Genomic DNA, 18,400 nt, shown 5'->3' with positions numbered 1-18,400 from the left:
AATGACTTTTCCTACATGTCCGTCTGAAATTCACTGCAAAATGGACCTCTTTCCTGCTTTCTTGAATGTTCTCAACGCATTAGGTGAAAGAGCGTGTTTGAGCAAGAGTGATGCAGTGTGCTTCTTCCTGGATTTCAAGTGATTTGGGAAACCTCATCCGCGTTTTTCCACATTGTCTAAGAAACAACATGAGGCTTGCAAGAGATTGAAACAATGCATCCCAAAACATATTCCACCAGTGTAAACACAGGTTTCTACAAAGGCCTTGAAGAAACAAGCAAAAGAATAGTGGCTGAGTGATCTTTGCGAGAGAAACATGCATTTCATCCTTCTGGAGTAAATTTTCAGCCTGGAATTCATATGCATTTTGTACTGTGCAGAATGTATCTACCTGCTCGGGGGTTGTGTCATAGAAGCACCTTTCCTGCAGGAGCTTATTGCAACAGTCATCGTTTGGCTAAGTTCTTTAGGGTTGGTTTTGGAAGGTCTTTCAACTTTGGCCCAATCCCGCTTCGTACGAAATTTTTTCACAGCGCTGTTTCCAAGTGTCCACAAAGAGCTGCTGCTGGAAACTGTACACATGCACATCTCCCATACTGGTGTGCTCGTTTCACTACCTGGATTTCGGTTTCCTCCTCCTTCTTTGAAATGACAAGCCTTCATTCAGCATGCTACACACGCCTTGTAGCAGTTTCAGTTTTAAACATGTTGGTGCTCTCAAAACGCTGTGTAACCTGAGTAGAGTGTGTCACTCTCCAGCACTGAATACACAACTTAGAGCTCCTTTCGCCACAGACACGCAAACACATCTTTTTGGGAAAGTCCTAATTCAGGTCACTTGGAAATGTAAGGGTTTCATCGAGAACATGAAGTGAATCATGCTTTTCCACTCTGAACAGATAGAAATGACTTTCCCTACATGCCCGTCTGTAATTCACTGCAAAATGGACCTCTTTCCTGCTTTCTTGAATGTTCTCAACGCATTAGGTGAAAGAGCGTGTTTGAGCAAGAGTGATGCAGTGTGCTTCTTCCTGGATTTCAAGTGATTTGGGAAACCTCATCCGCGTTTTTCCACATTGTCTAAGAAACAACATGAGGCTTGCAAGAGATTGAAACAATGCATCCCAAAACATATTCCACCAGTGAAAACACACGTTTCTACAAAGGCCTTGAAGAAGCAAGCAAAAGAATACTGGCTCAGTGATCTTTGCGAGAGAAACATGCATTTCATCCTTCTGGAGTAAATTTTCAGCCTGGAATTCATATGCATTTTGTACTGTGCAGAATGTATCTACCTGCTCGGGGGTTGTGTCATAGAAGCACCTTTCCTGCAGGAGCTTATTGCAACAGTCATCGTTTGGCTAAGTTCTTTAGGGTTGGTTTTGGAAGGTCTTTCAACTTTGGCCGAATCCCGCTTCGTACGAAATTTTTTCACAGCGCTGTTTCCAAGTGTCCACAAAGAGCTGCTGCTGGAAACTGTGCACATGCACATCTCCCATACTGGTGTGCTCGTTTCACTACCTGGATTTTGGTTTCCTCTTCCTTCTTTGAAATGACAAGCCTTCATTCAACATGTACACACACCTTGTAGCAGTTTCAGCTTTAAGCATGTTGGTGTTCTCAAAAGGCTGTGTAACCTGTTTAGAGTGTGTCACTCTCCAGTACTGAATACACAACTTAGAGTTCCTTTCATCACAGACATGCAAACACATCTTTTTGGGGAGTCCTATTTAAGATCAGGTGGAAATGTAAGGGTTTCGTCGAGAAGATGAAGTCAATCATGCTTTTGCACACTGCAACAGATAGAAATGACTTTTTGTAGTAGCACGTCTGAATTTCACTGCAAAATGCCCTTCTTTTCTACTTTCTTGAATGTTCTCGAAGCATTAGGTGAAAGAGCGTGTTTGATCAAGGGTGAAGCAGTGTGAGTTTTCCTAGATTTCAAGTGATTTGAGAAACATATTCCGCGTTTTTCCACATTGTCTATAAACAGCAGGAGGCTTGCAAGAGTTTGAAACAATGCATCCCAAAACATATTCCACCAGTGAAAACACACATTTCTACAAAGACCTTGAAGGAGCAGGCAAAAGAATAGTGGCTGAGTGTTCTTTCAGAGAGAAACATGCATTTCATTCTTCTAGAGTGAGTTTTCAGCCTGTAATTCATATGCATTTTGAACTCTGCAGAATGTAGCTACCTGCTCGGGGGTTCTGTCATAGAAGCACCTTTCCTGCAGGAGCTTATTGCAACATTCATTGTTTGGCTAATTTCTTTAGGGTTGGTTTTGGAAGGTCTTTCAACTTTGGCCAAATCCCGCTTCGTACGAAATTTTTTCACACTGCTGTTTCCAAGTGTCCACAAAGTACTGCTGCTGGAAACGGTACACATGCACATCTCCCATACTGGTCTGCTCGTTTCACTACCTGGATTTCGGTTTCCTCCTCCTTCTTTGAAATGACAAGCCTTCATTCAGCATGCTACACACGCCTTGTAGCAGTTTCCCTTTGAAACATGTTGGTGCTCTCAAAACGCTGTGTAACCTGAGTAGAGTGTGTCACTCTCCAGCACTGAATACACAACTTAGAGCTCCTTTCGCCACAGACACGCAAACACATCTTTTTGGGAAAGTCCTAATTCAGGTCACTTGGAAATGTAAGGGTTTCATCGAGAACATCAAGTGAATCATGCTTTTCCACTCTGCAACAGATAGAAATGACTTTTCCTACATGCCCGTCTGAAATTCACTGCAAAATGGACCTCTTTCCTGCTTTCTTAAATGTTCTCAACGCATTACGTGAAAGAGCGTGTTTGAGCAAGAGTGATGCAGTGTGCTTCTTCCTGGATTTCAAGTGATTTGGGAAACCTCATCCGCGTTTTTCCACATTGTCTAAGAAACAACATGAGGCTTGCAAGAGATTGAAACAATGCATCCCAAAACATATTCCACCAGTGAAAACACACGTTTCTACAAAGGCCTTGAAGAAGCAAGCAAAAGAATAGTGGCTGAGTGATCTTTGCGAGAGAAACATGCATTTCATCCTTCTGGAGTAAATTTTCAGCCTGGAATTCATATGCATTTTGTACTGTGCAGAATGTATCTACCTGCTCGGGGGTTGTGTTATAGAAGCACCTCTCCTGCAGGAGCTTATTGCAACAGTCATCATTTGGCTAAGATCTTTAGGGTTGGTTTTGGAGGGTCTTTCAACTTTGGCCCAATCCCGCTTCGTACGAAATTTTTTCACAGCGCTGTTTCCAAGTGTCCACAAAGAACTGCTGCTGGAAACGGTACACATGCACATCTCCCATACTGGTCTGCTCGTTTCACTACCTGGATTTCGGTTTCCTCCTCCTTCTTTGAAATGACAAGCCTTCATTCAGCATGCTACACACGCCTTGTAGCAGTTTCAGTTTTAAACATGTTGGTGCTCTCAAAACGCTGTGTAACCTGAGTAGAGTGTGTCACTCTCCAGCACTGAATACACAACTTAGAGCTCCTTTCGCCACAGACACGCAAACACATCTTTTTGGGAAAGTCCTAATTCAGGTCACTTGGAAATGTAAGGGTTTCATCGAGAACATGAAGTGAATCATGCTTTTCCACTCTGAACAGATAGAAATGACTTTCCCTACATGCCAGTCTGTAATTCACTGCAAAATGGACCTCTTTCCTGCTTTCTTGAATGTTCTCAACGCATTAGGTGAAAGAGCGTGTTTGAGCAAGAGTGATGCAGTGTGCTTCTTCCTGGATTTCAAGTGATTTGGGAAACCTCATCCGCGTTTTTCCACATTGTCTAAGAAACAACATGAGGCTTGCAAGAGATTGAAACAATGCATCCCAAAACATATTCCACCAGTGAAAACACACGTTTCTACAAAGGCCTTGAAGAAGCAAGCAAAAGAATACTGGCTCAGTGATCTTTGCGAGAGAAACATGCATTTCATCCTTCTGGAGTAAATTTTCAGTCTGGAATTCATATGCATTTTGTACTGTGCAGAATGTATCTACCTGCTCGGGGGTTGTGTCATAGAAGCACCTTTCCTGCAGGAGCTTATTGCAACAGTCATCGTTTGGCTAAGTTCTTTAGGGTTGGTTTTGGAAGGTCTTTCAACTTTGGCCGAATCCCGCTTCGTACGAAATTTTTTCACAGCGCTGTTTCCAAGTGTCCACAAAGAGCTGCTGCTGGAAACTGTGCACATGCACATCTCCCATACTGGTGTGCTCGTTTCACTACCTGGATTTTGGTTTCCTCTTCCTTCTTTGAAATGACAAGCCTTCATTCAACATGTACACACACCTTGTAGCAGTTTCAGCTTTAAGCATGTTGGTGTTCTCAAAAGGCTGTGTAACCTGTTTAGAGTGTGTCACTCTCCAGTACTGAATACACAACTTAGAGTTCCTTTCATCACAGACATGCAAACACATCTTTTTGGGGAGTCCTATTTAAGATCAGGTGGAAATGTAAGGGTTTCGTCGAGAAGATGAAGTCAATCAAGCTTTTGCACACTGCAACCGATAGAAATGACATTTTGTAGTAGCACGTCTGAATTTCACTGCAAAATGCCCTTCTTTTCTGCTTTCTTGAATGTTCTCGAAGCATTAGGTGAAAGAGCGTGTTTGATCAAGGGTGAAGCAGTGTGAGTTTTCCTAGATTTCAAGTGATTTGAGAAACATATTCCGCGTTTTTCCACATTGTCTATAAACAGCAGGAGGCTTGCAAGAGATTGAAACAATGCATCCCAAAACATATTCCACCAGTGAAAACACACATTTCTACAAAGACCTTGAAAGAGCAGGCAAAAGAATAGTGGCTGAGTGTTCTTTCAGAGAGAAACATGCATTTCATTCTTCTAGAGTGAGTTTTCAGTCTGGAATTCATATGCATTTTGAACTCTGCAGAATGTAGCTACCTGCTCGGGGGTTCTGTCATAGAAGCACCTTTCCTGCAGGAGCTTATTGCAACATTCATTGTTTGGCTAATATCTTTAGGGTTGGTTTTGGAAGGTCTTTCAACTTTGGCCAAATGCCGCTTCGTACGAAATTTTTTCAGAGCGCTGTTTCCAAGTGTCCACAAAGAACTGCTGCTGGAAACGGTACACATGCACATCTCCCATACTGGTGTGCTCGTTTCACTACCTGGATTTCGGTTTCCTCCTCCTTCTTTGAAATGACAAGCCTTCATTCAGCATGCTACACACGCCTTGTAGCAGTTTCCGTTTGAAATATGTTGGTGCTCTCAAAACGCTGTGTAACCTGAGTAGAGTGTGTCACTCTCCAGCACTGAATACACAACTTAGAGCTCCTTTCGCCACAGACACGCAAACACATCTTTTTGGGAAAGTCCTAATTCAGGTCACTTGGAAATGTAAGGGTTTCATCGAGAACATGAAGTGAATCATGCTTTTCCACTCTGCAACAGATAGAAATGACTTTTCCTACATGCCCGTCTGAAATTCACTGCAAAATGGACCTCTTTCCTGCTTTCTTGAATGTTCTCAACGCATTAGGTGAAAGAGCGTGTTTGAGCAAGAGTGATGCAGTGTGCTTCTTCCTGGATTTCAAGTGATTTGGGAAACCTCATCCGCGTTTTTCCACATTGTCTAAGAAACAACATGAGGCTTGCAAGAGATTGAAACAATGCATCCCAAAACATATTCCACCAGTGAAAACACACGTTTCTACAAAGGCCTTGAAGAAGCAAGCAAAAGAATAGTGGCTGAGTGATCTTTGCGAGAGAAACATGCATTTCATCCTTCTGGAGTAAATTTTCAGCCTGGAATTCATATGCATTTTGTACTGTGCAGAATGTATCTACCTGCTCGGGGGTTGTGTCATAGAAGCACCTTTCCTGCAGGAGCTTATTGCAACAGTCATCGTTTGGCTAAGTTCTTTAGGTTTGGTTTTGGAAGGTCTTTCAACTTTGGCCCAATCCCGCTTCGTACGAAATTTTTTCACAGAGCTTTTTCCAAGTGTCCAAAAAGAGCTGCTGCTGGAAACTGTGCACATGCACATCTCCCATACTGGTGTGCTCGTTTCACTACCTGGGTTTAGGTTTCCTCTTCCTTCTTTGAAATGACAAGCCTTCATTCAACATGTACACACACCTTGTAGCAGTTTCAGCTTTAAGCATGTTGGTGTTCTCAAAAGGCTGTGTAACCTGTGTAGAGTGTGTCTCTCTCCAGTACTGAATACACATGTTAGAGTTCCTTTCATCACAGACATGCAAACACATCTTTTTGGGGGAGTCCTATTTAAGATCAGGTGGAAATGTAAGGGTTTCATCGAGAAGATGAAGTCAATCATGCTTTTGCACTCTTCAACCGATAGAAATGACTTTTTGTAGTAGCACGTCTGAATTTCACTGCAAAATGCCCTTCTTTTCTGCTTTCTTGAATGTTCTCGAAGCATTAGGTGAAAGAGCGTGTTTGATCAAGGGTGAAGCAGTGTGAGTTTTCCTAGATTTCAAGTGATTTGAGAAACATATTCCGCGTTTTTCCACATTGTCTATAAACAGCAGGAGGCTTGCAAGAGATTGAAACAATGCATCCCAAAACATATTCCACCAGTGAAAGCGCACATTTCTACAAAGACCTTGAAAGAGCAGGCAAAAGAATAGTGGCTGAGTGTTCTTTCAGAGAGAAACATGCATTTCATTCTTCTAGAGTGAGTTTTCAGTCTGGAATTCATATGCATTTTGAACTCTGCAGAATGTAGCTACCTGCTCGGGGGTTCTGTCATAGAAGCACCTTTCCTGCAGGAGCTTATTGCAACATTCATTGTTTGGCTAATTTCTTTAGGGTTGGTTTTGGAAGGTCTTTCAACTTTGGCCAAATGCCGCTTCGTACGAAATTTTTTCACAGCGCTGTTTCCAAGTGTCCACAAAGAACTGCTGCTGGAAACGGTACACATGCACATCTCCCATACTGGTGTGCTCGTTTCACTACCTGGATTTCGGTTTCCTCCTCCTTCTTTGAAATGACAAGCCTTCATTCAGCATGCTACACACGCCTTGTAGCAGTTTCCGTTTGAAATATGTTGGTGCTCTCAAAACGCTGTGTAACCTGAGTAGAGTGTGTCACTCTCCAGCACTGAATACACAACTTAGAGCTCCTTTCGCCACAGACACGCAAACACATCTTTTTGGGAAAGTCCTAATTCAGGTCACTTGGAAATGTAAGGGTTTCATCGAGAACATGAAGTGAATCATGCTTTTCCACTCTGCAACAGATAGAAATGACTTTTCCTACATGCCCGTCTGAAATTCACTGCAAAATGGACCTCTTTCCTGCTTTCTTGAATGTTCTCAACGCATTAGGTGAAAGAGCGTGTTTGAGCAAGAGTGATGCAGTGTGCTTCTTCCTGGATTTCAAGTGATTTGGGAAACCTCATCCGCGTTTTTCCACATTGTCTAAGAAACAACATGAGGCTTGCAAGAGATTGAAACAATGCATCCCAAAACATATTCCACCAGTGAAAACACACGTTTCTACAAAGGCCTTGAAGAAGCAAGCAAAAGAATAGTGGCTGAGTGATCTTTGCGAGAGAAACATGCATTTCATCCTTCTGGAGTAAATTTTCAGCCTGGAATTCATATGCATTTTGTACTGTGCAGAATGTATCTACCTGCTCGGGGGTTGTGTCATAGAAGCACCTTTCCTGCAGGAGCTTATTGCAACAGTCATCGTTTGGCTAAGTTCTTTAGGTTTGGTTTTGGAAGGTCTTTCAACTTTGGCCCAATCCCGCTTCGTACGAAATTTTTTCACAGCGCTTTTTCCAAGTGTCCAAAAAGAGCTGCTGCTGGAAACTGTGCACATGCACATCTCCCATACTGGTGTGCTCGTTTCACTACCTGGGTTTAGGTTTCCTCTTCCTTCTTTGAAATGACAAGCCTTCATTCAACATGTACACACACCTTGTAGCAGTTTCAGCTTTAAGCATGTTGGTGTTCTCAAAAGGCTGTGTAACCTGTGTAGAGTGTGTCTCTCTCCAGTACTGAATACACATGTTAGAGTTCCTTTCATCACAGACATGCAAACACATCTTTTTGGGGGAGTCCTATTTAAGCTCAGGTGGAAATATAAGGGTTTCATCGAGAAGATGAAGTCAATCATGCTTTTGCACTCTGCAACCGATAGAAATGACTTTTTGTAGAAGCACGTCTGAATTTCACTGCAAAATGCCCTTCTTTTCTGCTTTCTTGAATGTTCTCGAAGCATTAGGTGAAAGAGCGTGTTTGATCAAGGGTGAAGCAGTGTGAGTTTTCCTAGATTTCAAGTGATTTGAGAAACATATTCCGCATTTTTCCACATTGTCTATAAACAGCAGGAGGCTTGCAAGAGATTGAAACAATGCATCCCAAAACATATTCCACCAGTGAAAACACACATTTCTACAAAGACCTTGAAAGAGCAGGCAAAAGAATAGTGGCTGAGTGTTCTTTCAGAGAGAAACATGCATTTCATTCTTCTGGAGTGAGTTTTCAGCCTGGAATTCATATGCATTTTGAACTCTGCAGAATGTAGCTACCTGCTCGGGGGTTCTGTCATAGAAGCACCTTTCCTGCAGGAGCTTATTGCAACATTCATTGTTTGGCTAATTTCTTTAGGGTTGGTTTTGGAAGGTCTTTCAACTTTGGCCAAATCCCGCTTCGTACGAAATTTTTTCACACTGCTGTTTCCAAGTGTCCACAAAGAACTGCTGCTGGAAACGGTACACATGCACATCTCCCATACTGGTCTGCTCGATTCACGACCTGGATTTCGGTTTCCTCCTCCTTCTTTGAAATGACAAGCCTTCATTCAGCATGCTACACACGCCTTGTAGCAGTTTCCGTTTTAAACATGTTGGTGCTCTCAAAACGCTGTGTAAACTGAGTAGAGTGTGTCACTCTCCAGCACTGAATACACAACTTAGAGCTCCTTTCGCCACAGACACGCAAACACATCTTTTTGGGAAAGTCCTAATTCAGGTCACTTGGAAATGTAAGGGTTTCTTCGAGAACATGAAGTGAATCATGCTTTTCCACTCTGCAACAGATAGAAATGACTTTTCCTACATGCCCGTCTGAAATTCACTGCAAAATGGACCTCTTTCCTGCTTTCTTGAATGTTCTCAACGTATTAGGTGAAAGAGCGTGTTTGAGCAAGAGTGATGCAGTGTGCTTCTTCCTGGATTTCAAGTGATTTGGGAAACCTCATCCGCGTTTTTCCACATTGTCTACGAAACAACATGAGGCTTGCAAGAGATTGAAACAATGCATCCCAAAACATATTCCACCAGTGAAAACACACGTTTCTACAAAGGCCTTGAAGAAGCAAGCAAAAGAATAGTGGCTGAGTGATCTTTGCGAGAGAAACATGCATTTCATCCTTCCGGTGTAAATTTTCAGCCTGGAATTCATATGCATTTTGTACTGTGCAGAATGTATCTACCTGTTCGGGGGTTGTGTCATAGAAGCACCTTTCCTGCAGGAGCTTATTGCAGCAGTCATCGTTTGGCTAAGTTCTTTAGGGTTGGTTTTGGAAGGTCTTTCAACTTTGGCCCAATCCCGCTTCGTACGAAATTTTTTCACAGCGCTGTTTCCTAGTGTCCACAAAGAGCTGCTGCTGGAAACTGTACACATGCACATCTCCCATACTGGTGTGCTCATTTCACTACCTGGATTTTGGTTTCCTCTTCCTTCTTTGAAATGACAAGCCTTCATTCAACATGTACACACACCTTGTAGCAGTTTCAGCTTTAAGCATGTTGGTGTTCTCAAAAGTCTGTGTAACCTGTGTAGAGTGTGTCACTCTCCAGTACTGAATACACAACTTAGAGTTTCTTTCACCACACACATGCAAACACATCTTTTTGGGGGAGTCCTATTTAAGATCAGGTGGAAATGTAATGGTTTCATTGAGAAGATGAAGTCAATCATGCTTTTGCACTCTGCAACAGAGAGAAATGACTTTTTGTAGAAGCCCGTCTGAATTTCACTGCAAAATGCCCTTCTTTTCTGCTTTCTTGAATGTTCTCGAAGCATTAGGTGAAAGAGCGTCTTTGAACAAGGGTGAAGCAGTGTGAGTTGTCCTAGATTTCAAGTGATTTGAGAACTACATTCCGCGTTTTTCCACGTTGTCTATAAACAGCACGAGGCTTGCAAGAGATTGAAACAATGCATCCCAAAACATATTCCACCAGTGAAAACACACATTTCTACAAAGACATTGAAAGAGCAGGCAAAAGAATAGTGGCTGAGTGTTCTTTCAGAGAGAAACATGCATTTCATTCTTCTATAATGAGTTTTCAGCCTGGAATTCATATGCATTTTGAACTGTGCAGCATGTAGCTACCTGCTCGGGGGTTCTGTCATAGAAGCACCTTTCCTGCAGGAGCTTATTGCAACATTCATTGTTTGGCTAATTTCTTTAGGGTTCGTTTTGGAAGGTCTTTCAACTTTTGCCTAATCCCGCTTCGTACGTAATTTTTTCACACTGCTGTTTCCAAGTGTCCACAAAAAACTGCTGCTGGAAACGGTACACATGCACATCTCCCATACTGGTCTGCTCGTTTCACTACCTGGATTTCGGTTTCCTCCTCCTACTTTGAAATGACAAGCCTTCATTCAGCATGCTACACACGCCTTGTAGCAGTTTCAGTTTTAAACATGTTGGTTTTCTCAAAACGCTGTGTAACCTGAGTAGAGTGTGTCACTCTCCTGCACTGAATACACAACTTAGAGCTCCTTTCGCCACAAACACACAAACACATCTTTTTGGGAAAGTCCTAATTCAGGTCACTTGGAAATGTAAGGGTTTCATCGAGAACATGAAGTGAATCATGCTTTTCCACTCTGCAACTGATAGAAATGACTTTTCCTACATGCCCGTCTGATATTCACTGCAAAATGGACCTCTTTTCTGCTTTCTTGAATGTTTTCAACGCATTAGGTGAAAGAGCGTGTTTGAGCAAGAGTGATGCAGTGTGCTTCATCCTGGATTTCAAGTGATTTGCGAAACCTAATCCGCGTTTTTCCACATTGTCTAAGAAACAACATGAGGCTTGCAAGAGATTGAAACAATGCATCCCAAAACATATTCCACCAGTGAAAACACACATTTCTACAAAGGCCTTGAAGAAGCAAGCAAAACAATAGTGGCTGAGTGATCGTTGCGAGGAAACATGCATTTCATCCTTCTGGAGTAAATTTTCAGCCTGGAATTCATATGCATTTTGTACTGTGCAGAATGTATCTACCTGCTCGGGGGTTGTGTCATAGAAGCACCTTTCCTGCAGGCGCTTATTGCAACAGTCATCGTTTGGCTAAATTCTTTAGGGTTGGTTTTGGAAGGTCTTTCAACTTTGGCCCAATCCCGCTTCGTACGAAATTTTTTCACAGCGCTGTTTCCAAGTGTCCACAAAGAGCTGCTGCTGGAAACTGTGCACATGCACATCTCCCATACTGGTGTGCTCGTTTCACTACCTGGATTTTGGTTTCCTCTTCCTTCTTTGAAATGACAAGCCTTCATTCAACATGTACACACACCTTGTAGCAGTTTCAGCTTTAAGCATGTTGGTGTTCTCAAAAGTCTGTGTAACCTGTGTAGAGTGTGTCACTCTCCAGTACTGAATACACAACTTAGAGTTCCTTTCATCACAGACATGCAAACACATCTTTTTGGGGGAGTCCTAATTAAGATGAGGTGGAAATGTAAGGGTTTCATCGAGAAGATGAAGTCAATCATGCTTTTGCACTCTGCAACCGATAGAAATGACTTTTTGTAGAAGCACGTCTGAATTTCACTGCAAAATGCCCTTCTTTTCTGCTTTCTTGAATGTTCTCGAAGCATTAGGTGAAAGAGCGTGTTTGATCAAGGGTGAAGCAGTGTGAGTTTTCCTAGATTTCAAGTGATTTGAGAAACACATTCCGGGTTTTTCCACGTTGTCTATAAACAGCAGGAGGCTTGCAAGAGATTGAAACAATGCATCCCAAAACATATTCCACCAGTGAAAACACAGATTTCTACAAAGACCTTGAAAGAGCAGGCAAAAGAATAGTGGCTGAGTGTTCTTTCAGAGAGAAACGTGCATTTCATTCTTCTATAGTGAGTTTTCAGCCTGGAATTCATATGCATTTTGAACTGTGCAGAATGTATCTACCTGCTCGGGGGTTCTGTCATAAAAGCACCTTTCCTGCAGGAGCTTATTGCAACATTCATTGTTTGGCTAATTTCTTTAGGGTTGGTTTTGGAAGGTCTTTCAACTTTGGCCAAATCCCGCTTCGTACGAAATTTTTTCACACTGCTGTTTCAAGTGTCCACAAAGAACTGCTGATGGAAACGGTACACATGCACATCTCCCATACTGGTGTGCTCGTTTCACTACCTGGATTTCGGTTTCCTCCTCCTTCTTTGAAATGACAAGCCTTCATTCAGCATGCTACACACACCTTGTAGCAGTTTCAGTTTTAAACATGTTGGTGCTCTCAAAACGCTGTGTAACCTGAGTAGAGTGTGTCACTCTCCTGCACTGAATACACAACTTAGAGCTCCTTTCGCCACAAACACACAAACACATCTTTTTGGGAAAGTCCTAATGCAGATCACTTGGAAATGGAAGGGTTTCATCGAGAACATGAAATGAATCATGCTTTTCCATTCTGTAACTGATAGAAATGACTTTTCCTATATGCCCGTCTGATATTCACTGCAAAATGGACCTCTTTTCTGCTTTCTTGAATGTTTTCAACGCATTAGGTGAAAGAGCGTGTTTGAGCAAGAGTGATGCAGTGTGCTTCTTCCTGGATTTCAAGTGATTTGGGAAACCTCATCCGCGTTTTTCCACATTGTCTAAGAAACAACATGAGCCTTGCAAGAGATTGAAACAATGCATCCCAAAACATATTCCACCAGTGAAAACACACGTTTCTACAAAGGCCTTGAAGAAGCAAGCAAAAGAATAGTGGCTGAGTGATCTTTGCGAGGAAACATGCATTTCATCCTTCTGGAGTAAATTTTCAGCCTGGAATTCATATGCATTTTGTACTGTGCAGAATGTATCCACCTGCTCGGGGGTTGTGTCATAGAAGCACCTTTCCTGCAGGAGCTTATTGCAACAGTCATCGTTTGGCTAAGTTCTTCAGGGTTGGTTTTGGAAGGTCTTTCAACTTTGGCTAAATCCCGCTTCTTACGAAATTTTTTCACACTGCTGTTTCCAAGTGTCCACAAAGAACTGCTGCTGGAAACTGTGCACATTCACATCTCCCATACTGGTGTGCTCGTTTCACTACCTGGATTTCGGTTTCCTCCTCCTACTTTGAAATGACAAGCCTTCATTCAGCATGCTACACACGCCTTGTAACAGTTTCAGTTTTAAACATGTTGGTGCTCTCAAAACGCTGTGTAATCTGAGTAGAGTGTGTCACTCTCCAGCACTGAATACACAACTTAGAGCTCCTTTCGCCACAGACACGCAAACACATCTTTTTGGGAAACTCCTAATTCAGGTCACTTGGAAATGTAAGGGTTTCATCGAGAACATGAAGTGAATCATGCTTTTCCACTCTGCAACAGATAGAAATGAATTTTCCTACATGCCCGTCTGAAATTCACTGCAAAATGGACCTCTTTCCTGCTTTCTTGAATGTTCTCAACGCATTAGGTGAAAGAGCGTGTTTGAGCAAGAGTGATGCAGTGTGCTTCTTCCTGGATTTCAAGTGATTTGGGAAACCTCATCCGCGTTTTTCCACATTGTCTACGAAACAACATGAGGCTTGCAAGAGATTGAACCAATGCATCCCAAAACATATTCCACCAGTGAAAACACACGTTTCTACAAAGGCCTTGAAGAAGCAAGCAAAAGAATAGTGGCTGAGTGATCTTTGCGAGGAAACATGCATTTCATCCTTCTGGAGTAAATTTTCAGCCTGGAATTCATATGCATTTTGTACTGTGCAGAATGTATCTACCTGCTCGGGGGTTGTGTCATAGAAGCACCTTTCCTGCAGGAGCTTATTGCAACAGTCATCGTTTGGCTAAGTTCTTTAGGGTTTGTTTAGGAAGGTCTTTCAACTTTGGCCCAATCTCGCTTCGTACGAAATTTTTTCACAGCGCTGTTTCCAAGTGTCCACAAAGAGCTGCTGCTGGAAACTGTGCACATGCACATCTCCCATACTGGTGTGCTCGTTTCACTACCTGGATTTTGGTTTCCTCTTCCTTCTTTGAAATGACAAGCCTTCATTCAACATGTACACACACCTTGTAGCAGTTTCAGCTTTAAGCATGTTGGTGTTCTCAAAAGGCTGTGTAACCTGTGTAGAGTGTGTCACTCTCCAGTACTGAATACAGAACTTAGAGTTCCTTTCATCACAGACATGCAAACACATATTTTTGGGGGAGTCCTATTTAAGATAAGGTGGAAATGTAAGGGTTTCATCGAGAAGATGAAGTCAATCATGCTTTTGCACTCTGCAACCGATAGAAATGATTTTTGTAGAAGCCCGTCAGAACTTCACTGCAAAATGCCCTTCTTTTCTGCTTTCTTGAATGTTCTCGAAGCATTAGGTGAAAGAGCGTGTTTGATCAAGGGTGAAGCAGTGTGAGGTTTCCTAGATTTCAAGTGATTTGAGAAACACATTCCGCGTTTTTCCACATTGTCTATAAACAGCAGGAGGCTTGCAAGAGATTGAAACAATGCATCCCAAAACATATTCCACCAGTGAAAACACACATTTCTACAAAGACCTTGAAAGAGCAGGCAAAAGAATAGTGCCTGAGTGTTCTTTCAGAGAGAAACATGCATTTCATTCTTCTGGAGTGAGTTTTCAGCCTGGAATTCATATGCATTTTGAACTCAGCAGAATGTAGCTACCTGCTCGGGGGTTCTGTCATAGAAGCACCTTTCCTGCAGGAGCTTATTGCAACGTTTATTGTTTGGCTAATTTCTTTAAGGTTGGTTTTGGAAGGTCTTTCAACTTTGGCCAAATCCCGCTTCGTACGAAATTTTTTCACACTGCTGTTACCAAGTGTCCACAAAGAACTGCTGCTGGAAACGGTACACATGCACATCTCCCATACTGGTGTGCTCGTTTCACTACCTGGATTTCGGTTTCCTCCTCCTACTTTGAAATGACAAGCCTTCATTCAGCATGCTACACACGCCTTGTAGCAGTTTCAGTTTTAAACATGTTGGTGCTCTCAAAACGCTGTGTAACCTGAGTAGAGTGTGTCACTCTCCAGCACTGAATACACAACTTAGAGCTCCTTTCGCCACAGACACGCAAACACATCTTTTTGGGAAAGTCCTAATTCAGGTCACTTGGAAATGTAAGGGTTTCATCGAGAACATGAAGTGAATCATGCTTTTCCACTCTGCAACAGATAGAAATGACTTTTCCTACATGCCCGTCTGAAATTCACTGCAAAATGGACCTCTTTTCTGCTTTCTTGAGTGTTTTCAACGCATTAGGTGAAAGAGCGTGTTTGAGCAAGAGTGATGCAGTGTGCTTCTTCCTGGATTTCAAGTGATTTGGGAAACCTAATCCGCGTTTTTCCACATTGTCTAAGAAACAACATGAGGCTTGCAAGAGATTGAAACAATGCATCCCAAAACATATTCCACCAGTGAAAACACACGTTTCTACAAAGGCCTTGAAGAAGCAAGCAAAAGAATAGTGGCTGAGTGATCTTTGCGAGGAAACATGCATTTCATCCTTCTGGAGTAAATTTTCAGCCTGGAATTCATATGCATTTTGTACTGTGCAGAATGTATCTACCTGCTCGGGGGTTGTGTCATAGAAGCACCTTTCCTGCAGGCGCTTATTGCAACAGTCATCGTTTGGCTAAGTTCTTTAGGGTTGGTTGTGGAAGGTCTTTCAACTTTGGCCCAATCCCGCTTCTTACGAAATTTTTTCACAGCGCTGTTTCCAAGTGTCCACAAAGAGCTGCTGCTGGAAACTGTGCACATGCACATCTCCCATACTGGTGTGCTCGTTTCACTACCTGGATTTTGGTTTCCTCTTCCTTCTTTGAAATGACAAGCCTTCATTCAACATGTACACACACCTTGTAGCAGTTTCAGCTTTAAGCATGTTGGTGTTCTCAAAAGTCTGTGTAACCTGTGTAGAGTGTGTCACTCTCCAGTACTGAATACACAACTTAGAGTTCCTTTCATCACAGACATGCAAACACATCTTTTTGGGGGAGTCCTATTTAAGATCAGGTGGAAATGTAAGGGTTTCATCGAGAAGATGAAGTCAATCATGCTTTTGCACTCTGCAACCGATAGAAATGACTTTTTGTAGAAGCACGTCTGAATTTCACTGCAAAATGCCCTTCTTTTCTGCTTTCTTGAATGTTCTCGAAGCATTAGATGAAAGAGCGTGTTTGATCAAGGGTGAAGCAGTGTGAGTTTTCCTAGATTTCAAGTGATTTGAGAAACATATTCCGCGTTTTTCCACATTGTCTATAAACCGCAGGAGGCTTGCAAGAGATTGAAACAATGCATCCCAAAACATATTCCACCAGTGAAAACACACATTTCTACAAAGACCTTGAAAGAGCAGGCAAAAGAATAGTGCCTGAGTGTTCTTTCAGAGAGAAACATGCATTTCATTCTTCTATAGTGAGTTTTCAGCCTGGAATTCATATGCATTTTGAACTGTGCAGAATGTATCTACCTGCTCGGGGGTTCTGTCATAGAAGCACCTTTCCTGCAGGAGCTTATTGCAACATTCATTGTTTGGCTAATTTCTTTAGGGTTCGTTTTGGAAGGTCTTTCAACTTTGGCGATATCGCGCTTCGTACGAAATTTTTCACACTGCTGTTTCAAGTGTCCACAAAGAACTGCTGCTGGAAACGGTACACATGCACATCTCCCATACTGGTCTGCTCGTTTCACTACCTGGATTTCGGTTTCCTCCTCCTTCTTTGAAATGACAAGCCTTCATTCAGCATGCTACACACGCCTTGTAGCAGTTTCCGTTTTAAAAATGTTGGTGCTCTCCAAACGCTGTGTAACCTGAGTAGAGTGTGTCACTCTCCAGCACTGAATACACAACTTAGAGCTCCTTTCGCCACTGACACGCAAACACATCTTTTTGGGAAAGTCCTAATTCAGGTCACTTGGAAATGTAAGGGTTTCATCGAGAACATGAAGTGAATCATGCTTTTCCACTCTGCAACAGATAGAAATGACTTTTCCTACATGCCCGTCTGAAATTCACTGCAAAATGGACCTCTTTTCTGCTTTCTTGAGTGTTTTCAACGCATTAGGTGAAAGAGCGTGTTTGAGCAAGAGTGATGCAGTGTGCTTCTTCCTGGATTTCAAGTGATTTGGGAAACCTAATCCGCGTTTTTCCACATTGTCTAAGAAACAACATGAGGCTTGCAAGAGATTGAAACAATGCATCCCAAAACATATTCCACCAGTGAAAACACACGTTTCTACAAAGGCCTTGAAGAAGCAAGCAAAAGAATAGTGGCTGAGTGATCTTTGCGAGGAAACATGCATTTCATCCTTCTGGAGTAAATTTTCAGCCTGGAATTCATATGCATTTTGAACTCTGCAGAATGTAGCTACCTGCTCGGGGGTTGTGTCATAGAAGCACCTTTCCTGCAGGAGCTTATTGCAACAGTCATCGTTTGGTTAAGTTCTTTAGGGTTGGTTTTGGAAGGCCTTTCAACTTTGGCCCAATCCCGCTTCGTACGAAATTTTTTCACAGCGCTGTTTCCAAGTGTCCACAAAGAGCTGCTGCTGGAAACTGTGCACATGCACATCTCCCATACTGGTGTGCTCGTTTCACTACCTGGGTTTTGGTGTCCTCTTCCTTCTTTGAAATGACAAGCCTTCATTCAACATGTACACACACCTTGTAGCAGTTTCAGCTTTAAGCATGTTGGTGTTCTCAAAAGGCTGTGTAACCTGTGTAGAGTGTGTCACTCTCCAGTACTGAATACAGACCTTAGAGTTCCTTTCACCACAGACATGCAAACACATCTTTTTGGGGGAGTCCTATTTAAGATCAGGTGGAAATGTAAAGGTTTCATCGAGAAGATGAAGTCAATCATGCTTTTGCACTCTGCAACTGATAGAAATGACTTTTTGTAGAAGCACGTCTGAATTTCACTGCAAAATGCCCTTCTTTTCTGCTTTCTTGAATGTTCTCGAAGCATTAGGTGAAAGAGCGTGTTTGATCAAGGGTGAAGCAGTGTGAGTTTTCCTAGATTTCAAGTGATTTGAGAAACATATTCCGCGTTTTTCCACATTGTCTATAAACAGCAGGAGGCTTGCAAGAGATTGAAAAAATGCATCCCAAAACATATTCCACCAGTGAAAACACACATTTCTACAAAGACCTTGAAAGAACAGGCAAAAGAATAGTGGCTGAGTGTTCTTTCAGAGAGAAACATGCATTTCATTCTT

Source organism: Miniopterus schreibersii, assembly GCF_964146895.1.
Source record: "Miniopterus schreibersii genome assembly, chromosome: 2".
Lineage (NCBI taxonomy): Eukaryota > Metazoa > Chordata > Mammalia > Chiroptera > Miniopteridae > Miniopterus > Miniopterus schreibersii.
Note: the sequence above shows the minus strand (reverse complement) of the source record.